Source organism: Aegilops tauschii, chromosome 1 (assembly GCF_002575655.3).
Source record: "Aegilops tauschii subsp. strangulata cultivar AL8/78 chromosome 1, Aet v6.0, whole genome shotgun sequence".
Taxonomy (NCBI): domain Eukaryota; kingdom Viridiplantae; phylum Streptophyta; class Magnoliopsida; order Poales; family Poaceae; genus Aegilops; species Aegilops tauschii.
Genome location: NC_053035.3, coordinates 102,721,078 through 102,730,123, shown reverse-complemented (window position 1 = coordinate 102,730,123; position 9,046 = coordinate 102,721,078). Strand labels below are relative to the sequence as shown.

At 41.7% G+C, this 9,046-nt stretch overlaps 1 long non-coding RNA gene across 2 annotated transcripts; it reads left to right on the top strand.

Moving 5' to 3' along the window:
* Positions 1-1,354: 1,354 nt before the first annotated feature.
* Positions 1,355-5,936, top strand: LOC120973673 (uncharacterized). Of its 2 annotated transcripts, XR_005768955.2 has the most exons (4): positions 1,355-1,667; positions 3,143-3,869; positions 4,421-4,519; positions 5,527-5,936. It is a non-coding gene; the product is annotated as an uncharacterized lncRNA (long non-coding RNA). The 2 variants fall into 2 exon arrangements; XR_012203543.1 differs by having other exon boundaries at positions 3,143-4,519.
* The last annotated feature ends 3,110 nt before the right edge of the window (positions 5,937-9,046 follow it).

Sequence of the window (9,046 nt, the reverse complement as noted above, 5' to 3'; positions counted from 1 at the left end):
CACAGGTGCGACGGCATAGTCGCACACGCATGACCACGGAGTTGCACACTCTTGTCGACTTGGTAGCCTACACATATGGTCGTGAAGTTGCACACTCTCGTCGGCATAATCACAGACACGTGGCAGCGAAGTTGCACACTCCCGTCCGCATAGTCGCAGACGCACGGCCACAGAGTTGCACACTCTCACCGGTATAGTCACACACACGCGGCCGCGGAGTTGCACACTCTCGTCATTATAGTCGCACATGCACGACCGTGGAATTGCACACTTTCGTCCGCATATTCGTACACGCATGACTACAGAAGTGCACACTCTCATCCGTATAGTAGCTCACACACGATTGCGGGAGTTGCACATGCGTGGGGGCATAGTCGCACACGCATGACCACGAAGTTGCACACTCTTGTCGACTTGGTAGCCCACACATATGGTCACGGAGTTGCACACTCTCATCGACATAGTCACACACACGTGGCAGCGGACAGGGGCGGACCCAGAACTAAAATGTCCTAGTGTCCATGCGTACATCATATATATGATAGCACACTTGACAACTCAAAATATATGGCAGTAAGATTCCCTCCCAAAATGAAATGTCTCACTTCCACTTGAAATACTAGTTGATTATGTGAAGTACAACACTAAAGCATGCAAACTCCAAACAATGTGCGCGCCCGTTGCAGCGGTCGAATTCCGACAGGGGCGCTGTTCCTGATTAAGAAAGCGCATTACGGACCAATTAGTGTTGATTAAGAAATTAGGAAGGCCCCCACCCCGTGAAAATCAGGGAGGGCATTTATTGATGGATGGAAAGATTGGTGGGCCCACCGAAAAATCAGGGGGTTGTAGATTATGAAGTGCATGCACGACGGGATACTTGCATCGTTGAAGGAGTAGAGGAGGTCACCATTCGAATAGATGGAAACAACTTGCGGCTGAATTGAAAAGTAATAATACAACTCAGAAAAAAATGAATTGGAAAGAAATACATCGCTTATGGAAACAGATTCGAGTTGCACGAAGCGGATCGAGCGTTGACGCGTGTGGTCGTGAAAGAGTCCTTTCGTGAAAATCTCTACTATTAAAGAAGGATCGAACGTCGTGATGGTTCGACCTCCTCCTTCCCACCTACGACGACCATATTCCCCCTCGCACGATCTCTCACGTGGAAAATAAAATCGCCAAAAACCCACGTTTCAAGACAAAGAAAGCTAGGGGAAAAAAGCCATCGACCGAAAAACTCTCGCGTCGCGCGAGGGCCACGATCGCACCACATGAAAAAAAGGCAGCTCAGCCCACGTACGAGATTCATCCCCACGCACGTCCCACACCCCTATCTCCCCCAACCCCCTCTCGATCCGATCTCTCTCCCGAATTTTTTTTGCCAACGCCGGCCTCCTCTTTCATCTCCCATGGCGGAGACTCCCCATGGCGACCATAGGAAAGGGTAGGTAGATCCATCTCGCCCACTTCTTCCTGCCGTCGTCATCGTCCTCCACTCGACCATGCTAGCTTCCGCGATTTGGATGCCTCCCCTACGAGGAATACTCATCGCAGGTGGCGGCGGCCGTTGGCAAGGGCTCATTTGGAAGAGCAGGTGGCGTACAAGGTCGCGTCGAGGTCCAACGACCGGAGTATCAGCTCCGTAGAGGACGCCGTCCCAGGTGCGTCGATTTCAATCTTCTCCTCCATTGTTGTTGTCTTCGTTACCCGTGCGTGTAGCAGGTGTGCTCTCACACTCAAGAATTTTCAGTACGCGATGGGTTCTTTCTAATTCAGATCGTCTTGCTTGCCTTGTCGTGATATCTTCTTGGCCATGGTAACACAACATGGTTCGTTCGCCCTCATGACTTGTTACGACATTAATGTTATTCAAAAAGCAGTTTTAGTGAAGATCGAATGGTTTTTAGATAAGTAGAAAATACATGAGTACTCTTCTGTAGTGTATTGTTGTTCAGTGGGTTTGATGGCCGCGGCAGGATAATTAAAGCCAAGGTAAAGACTATACATTCACAATTCCTATAGTTATAAATAAGAAAGAAAAGATATAGGCAAGTACTATTGTTTTAGATGCCGGTAAAATGGACTAGAATTTCATGAGTTGTTTAGTCAGCATGCTACCGCTCATCAGTGGCGGATGACCAAAAACTTTCAAGGTAGGGCAGCCGAGACTACAGCACGTGAGACTTCCTCGCTGCTAGCCTCTAGCACCAAGGAGTGCATCTCCACCGTCCACTTTGGCCTTCGACACCAGCTGCTAGCTTCTAGCCCGCTGGGGTTCGCGCGTGGCATGTGCTTGGGCTCGTGGTTTGTGTTCTGCTGCTCTTGTTCGTACATTCATGATGACTGGTTCGGTACGCCGTGTGTGTGTGTCGTATGTGCAGCCATCAGGCAAGGGCATGACCCAAATAAGGAGCCTTCTCACAAGTCACGGCCCAATATCAAAGAGAACTCTTCCTTTCAGTGACTTATTGCACCTGTCATCCTTCGATCGAGCGTGTTTGCCGGAAATAAAGGTTGGGCGGACACCCTGCCTCGCCCTACCGAGAGCTCCGCCGGTGCTACCACTAATATCCTTGTACTGTAGTAGCTTCAGTATTTCTCCCACTTTTTCTGCTACATGTGTAAATGTAGTTACAATTGAGAAAGCGAGAAATATTTTTTTTGTGAAAAAAAATGACATATCTTTGTTATCTGCATATCAAAATTATTGCAAATTATTGCTGAATGCATCTTCATGTGAGAAAATGTGAACGGCCACAGCAGAAACATAAACTTTGTCATATAAAGTTGGAAGTGTTTAACTGCTCAAACTTTCTACTTTGCAAACAAATAGTGATGTGAGGTATTCATATGTCTGCGGTTGATGAGAATTTACATTGAGTTCAGCATTAAATTAATATTTAATTGTCGCCTTTGTGATTGCTACTGTTTCATGGTTTCAGAAACATGTCTACTGTGGACTGTTTCATAGCTTATCTTTTCCAACCAGTTATATACATATATCTACCTCATGTTAATGCACTATCAAAATTGTCTCATTAATTCTTGTCACTTCACAAAAACCAATTATCCTTTGCCTGGCTTGCCCCTAATTTTACAAATCCTGTCAGAATTCTAAATCTTATTTCATATGCAGGACTCGAAGAATTCCAAGAAAGATCATTGCTTCAAGGTTGGCAGCGGCCACAACGTAATTGACATCAAAACTAGATCTTGGTCCTACATATCCGGTCTTGCTCGGTGATATTTCTTTTTTCCATTCCGTTATATACCTACGTATATGATTGGTTTGCTACATGAGGTAGTGACGAAATCAACAATACTAGCTACTAGCCAACAATATGTGTTTACGACTCTCATCACAGAGTGATTAATCATAGTAAACTATGTGCCAGCTTATGTGAGTCCAATCGATCTATCTTTTACTGGCATTACCCATTGTGTAGATTAGGATTACCACACCAACCTTCATAGACTCCTAAAACTATCCTAGGATTATCAGTTTCTCAAACAATTGAAGTTGCAGCCTATGTGAAATCTTTATTTCCTGATATGGTAGCAGTACCTAATTTTCTTTATTTTATGAATCACAGTCTAAAGGCTCAGAAGCAGTTGATCATTACCTGTCACAGTATACAAAACACATATCTAATATTGGGGAAAATGTATGTATTTTCTCGAGCAGCTATGTGGATATAGGTCTTGCTGAAAATTTGTAACTGAGCTTGTAATCTTAACAATTGTTGTCAAACAGTCAGCTGATATGTTCATATGTGAATCATCCACCCAATTAGCTATAATGCTTTCCAAGGCCAGTACCATACCAACATTGGATCCAAAAGAGCATGTGGTAACATCAAATGGTATCACCTTTCACATGACATTTTTTTTCATTCGAGTACGATTATCTGTAGATCTAGATTGGTTAAGTATGTGCTTGGTAGATTGGTCATTATTGAAACTACATAACATTGTTTGTGCCTTTGCATTGCCCTTACTCTTGGAATGGCCTGACTTGATGATACTATTCTACTACTTTGCTTGTATTGTTGTCTTGTGTGCTCGTATTCTATAACATGGTCTTAAGAAGAGGAAGAGATCATGTTGCAAGAAAAATCAATTTTCTTAATATGTAAAACCACATACAAAGCCAGAAATTGTTTCAAGAACTTCCCTACATTTGTAAGATGCTTCCAATAGTCACTGTTCATGATATAACCGCAAACTGCTACGGAATATGGTATCATACTGAGGTTGGATGATATTTAATTGACCGCTTTTTCCTTCTATACTGTTGATGATCTCTTAATGCACAATATCAGAATTTTATTTTTCGCCATCTTCACCTATTTCCTATTGTTTCTATTCAATGTACGTTATTGCAAATTAATTCAAAGTAAATTATTCTTTGTAGCCAAATTGGACACATACATACGGTATGAAAATTTACGGAGAAGACAAGGACCCATCACTCCAGAGTCTAGGAAAGTTGGGCAAATGTAATCTTTTTATGGTACGTGATTTGATCTGGATCAAGTCTTACAGTATTAAACGCGCAATTTTGATTCAGTTTTAGAACTCTTTTGTCTTTGAAAATAATTAAACAGGAACTGAAAATAAGCATCAGTTTGCTTAGGCACTTAATAGTATTATTTTGGTAGCAAGGTATTCATTTCCATCTTTATATATTCTGTTGTCATGTTTTTTTCCTATTTCTGCTGAACTGGACACATACATACATAAACACCAGTTCCGCAGAAGAGAAGGGACACTTTACTCTAGGAAAGCTGGGTAAATGTAATCTGGTAGATAATCTAATCTCGTGCAAGTCTTGCAGGATTAAATGTAGAATTTTGCGTCGGTTTAGATTTTCTATGTGTCCAAATAGAATTAAAACATGAACTAAATAGAAAATATTGTGCTTCCCTATAGTTTTGTGTAGTAATGCAGTATGATTTTGCACGTGTTGGACTGTCCTATGCTGCCAATGGAGTCCCGCCGATGTTGTTCTTTACTTGGTGCACTTATAAATTGTTCTCCGAGCCTTACTAATTGAACAGTCTTGATTATCATAATGGTGTTCCTTTGGTCTTTGTAATTGGCTGATATTGTCTGCAAAGATTGAATGTAAATGAAGTTCTGATGTTGTGGTTTTGTCTGCAAGGATTATGTGTAAAACAAGGGGCAAAGAAAACAAAATATATGCAGTTTAAAATTATTAATTGTTACCCATTTAAGTATATAGTCTATCTGATAGCTTGGTTAAAAAGCATAAAAATGAGCAGTTGGTATTTCCACAACCATGGTTATGCTTGTTTGTATGCATTGAGCTGACCCAGAGTGCTCATACTATCATGGATGTTCTTGTGGAGCACTGGCAACTTGAAAAGTTCCAGACTTAAGTTTTGCCATTAAAAGATGAAGGATATTCATCTATCCAAGTTTGACATGCTACTGTAAAAAAATGCCAAAACAATCAGTCTACCATTTTTATCTCATACTTCTTCATACTTATTTCAGGAAAAATGCAAAACCTGTCAGCCATCAACCCTAGCAGAGGGGCAAGCGCTCTTTATCTCTAATGTATAATCCTTTTATTTGGCGTTGTTGCCATGCCGCTATAGCTGGTCTTTTGCTTTCTCCTTTTCCTGTAGCCAGTTGTACTTGGTTTTCTCTATCCTCATATCAATGAAAATGCAGCATTGATTATGCTTCGTCAAGAACATGCTCCGTTCTGAGCGCTTCAAGTAGATCTTAGTTAATACTCCCTCCGATCTATAATAAGGTTTGAACTAAAACCAGGACACTTATTATGGATCATAGGGAGTACAACATAATCAGATAGATGCTTGTTGTATGGGTATGCCATGTCTAACTATATTATTCTATGAGTACATTTCAAGTGAAAATCAAATTTATTGTTTTTGGAATATTACATGTCTATATTTTATATATTTGTGTGATCTTTGACATGCCTTATGTCTACACTATATGAGATGACAAAAAGCACAAGGAGCCGTGGCAACGCACGGGCAGTCAACTAGTAAATATAATCGGACGATGACAGACAATAGATCCTGATTGCCTATAAAAAACTAACTTAGTACATATTAAATGAACTTGCGCAATAATTCATAAATTAAGTTACGAGGATTACTTTTTTCAAATAACCTTATACGTCCTATCCATCAATTTTCCTGTAATTTGCCGATTTTTGTGTTCGAAAAAATGCACAACGAGTTACATCATCTGTGTTTGAATATGCAAGAATAGAAACAATAAATAAGCATGTTGATTAAACTGTACAATTAGGGAGTTAAACTTATTGGATATTGTGCCTTCCTGCTGCCGTTCACGAGGTTGAGAAATAATCCAGTTGGATGTGAATCACTAACCGAAGACTAGGCGGACTGGCGACTGGCCGTCTGGCCGAGCGGCGGAGGGGGTTTAGGGTTTAGGGCGACGCCGTGACCAGATGAGACAGACCAGAAAGGCTAGAAGCCGAACAGGCGAGCAGTCGTACAGAGATACGAGTAAACAGAGATCGATTAATCGATCGGCAGCTAATTAGCTAGCCAGGCCTAGGTCTGGGTGTGCGCACGTTAGCTACTCTCGGATGGGCGTTGACCACTGGTGTCTACGTCTACGTGGGCTGCACTGCCTCGCTACTTAATCGCTGGGCTGGCCGGTGTCCAGCTCAAAAAATTACCGGTGTCCAGCTCTTAAATATGGACCTCATATAGCATAAGCACGAGATTTACCCGGTGTCATGTGACACCGGGAGGACTAACGTAGGTCCGCCCCTGGCAGCGGAGTTGCACACTTCCGTCTGCATAGTCGCAGACGCACGGCCACGGAGTTGCACACTTTTACTGGTATAGTTGCACATACGCGGCCGCGGAGTTGCAACTCTCGTCATTATAGTTGCACATGCACGACCGTGGAATTGCACATTCTCGTCTGTATAGTCGCATACGCATGACTGCAGAAGTGCACACTCTCAACCGTATAGTAGCTCACACACGATTGCGGGAGTTGCACATGCGTGGGGGCATAGTCGCACACGCATGGCTATAGACCTGCACACTCTCGTCGGCATTGGTTGTTGAACCTATATGTATATACCATGGATATGAAGTAAGTTATTTCCTACTTTCATATTCAAATTCTGTAGAATTTTAAATTATAGGGATTAAATTAGTGCGAAAATGCTCTACAGGTCATTACGTCGCACACCGTTTGTAAAAGAAAAATGTATGTGATATACCTAATGATCAGACATGTTTCACAGAGAGCAAACATGGGCGCTGAACAAGACTATCACACATGTTTTTTCCATGGCAATCGTGTGCGACAAAGCACTCAATTGTCGTTCACAAATGGTCCCGTGGAACTAAATGTTTGTGATATTATCCTTATCATACACGCTTTACAATCATTAACAATTTATGATGTTGTGCCTGAACCTATTCCATACGTTAATTCTCTCACAAGCATTTGGGAAATTTGATATATCACAAATGCTTGTCGCAGAATTCACGTATGGGATAGGTTCACGCATCACATACGCTCCCACCCTATCACAGACGATTAATCTGAGTCGTGTGGGACGGAACCCCCTATCGCCCACGTTAGCTAGGCGACGGTTTGGAACTGTTTCACCGAAAGGGGTTGAAAACCGTTTGCATAGCACGTCTCTGCACTAGTGATGTGGCTGGCCCGAATTTGGATGTTGGATCTACGTTGCTTACATGTTTGGGCTTTGATTTCCTTTTGACTTTCATACACCTTGGTTCCTTAGAATCAATTTCTATCAACTCATGATGTCTTTCCAGGGAATGGGCCACATGTCCGGGTGGTTGGCTTGACTTCGATTTTTTAGGCTCGAGGGTCTCATGGACTTGAGTTTTGATTTCTTGAGGTTTTTCACATCTTGTCTTTGGCCCTGGTTGGTAACATGGGTCTTGCCTAGATCCATCATTCACACATTAGCAAGGAGATGGGGATGACCCGGGGTCAAGCTATAGAAATTTCTATCTTTTGTTGTCTCACATGGTTAGTCAAACGATTTGATAAGGAGGATTCCATAAATGAACTTTGGCCAATTGAGGATTGGGCATGGGCCCCCTTATACCACAGTTTAATTGCAAAAACACATAGAAATAGAACGTTTATTTGAAGACACCTCTCGGCCATTGTGGAGCTATACCATGACCATGTTTGCACATACCATTCTGAGCAGAGCCTTGTAGGGTGCAATCACCATTGTCGCTTGCCATACATCAAATCCAACATTGACATTGTTTATCACTAGATTTATGATGCTACATCGTCCTCATGGTGAACTGCGGTATAGTGATTACGTAAGCGTAAGACAACTGATGCACTTTCAGTAAAAAAAGACATCAGAGGCACGGTCAGTGCCACAAATACAAAGTTGTTGCAGAGAGATGATAGGAATGGATTATTTCCATGCATGAGAGAGAGAGAGAGAGAGAGCATATGTTATGATGCATGGCTTTATCGACCACTCAAGTTTGGAAAAGATGAAGAGAACGTGAAAACCCATCAATGCATATGGATCCCTTGAGCGAGTGGAACTAGAAAAAATTAAGAGGAAGGGCAACCATGGAGGAGATAAAGGATATTGTCGACAAGATGCCACTCTCTGCAAAAAAGTGAAAAATAATAATGACATGGCTTCACCAAATTTTTTAAACAAGCACATCATAAGTATATGCACAAGCAAAATACTAACTCATAAATGTTTAGTTGGTAAGAAACTAGCATACACTTTATGTAGTTGATTCAACTACATTTTAAAAACTTCATCATGTGTTTCAACTATATTTTTCATGTGTTTCAACTACATATATCACCCGTTGAACAATAATGTTTCGACTGCATCGCGTTTTTCAATTGCACTTTCTAAACTGCATCGTCTATTCCAGCTACACAATATGAACTCTAATGTTTGGGACACAACAATATTTTTTCAACTGCACTTATTCAACTCTGTCATCTCAACTTCAACTGTGTA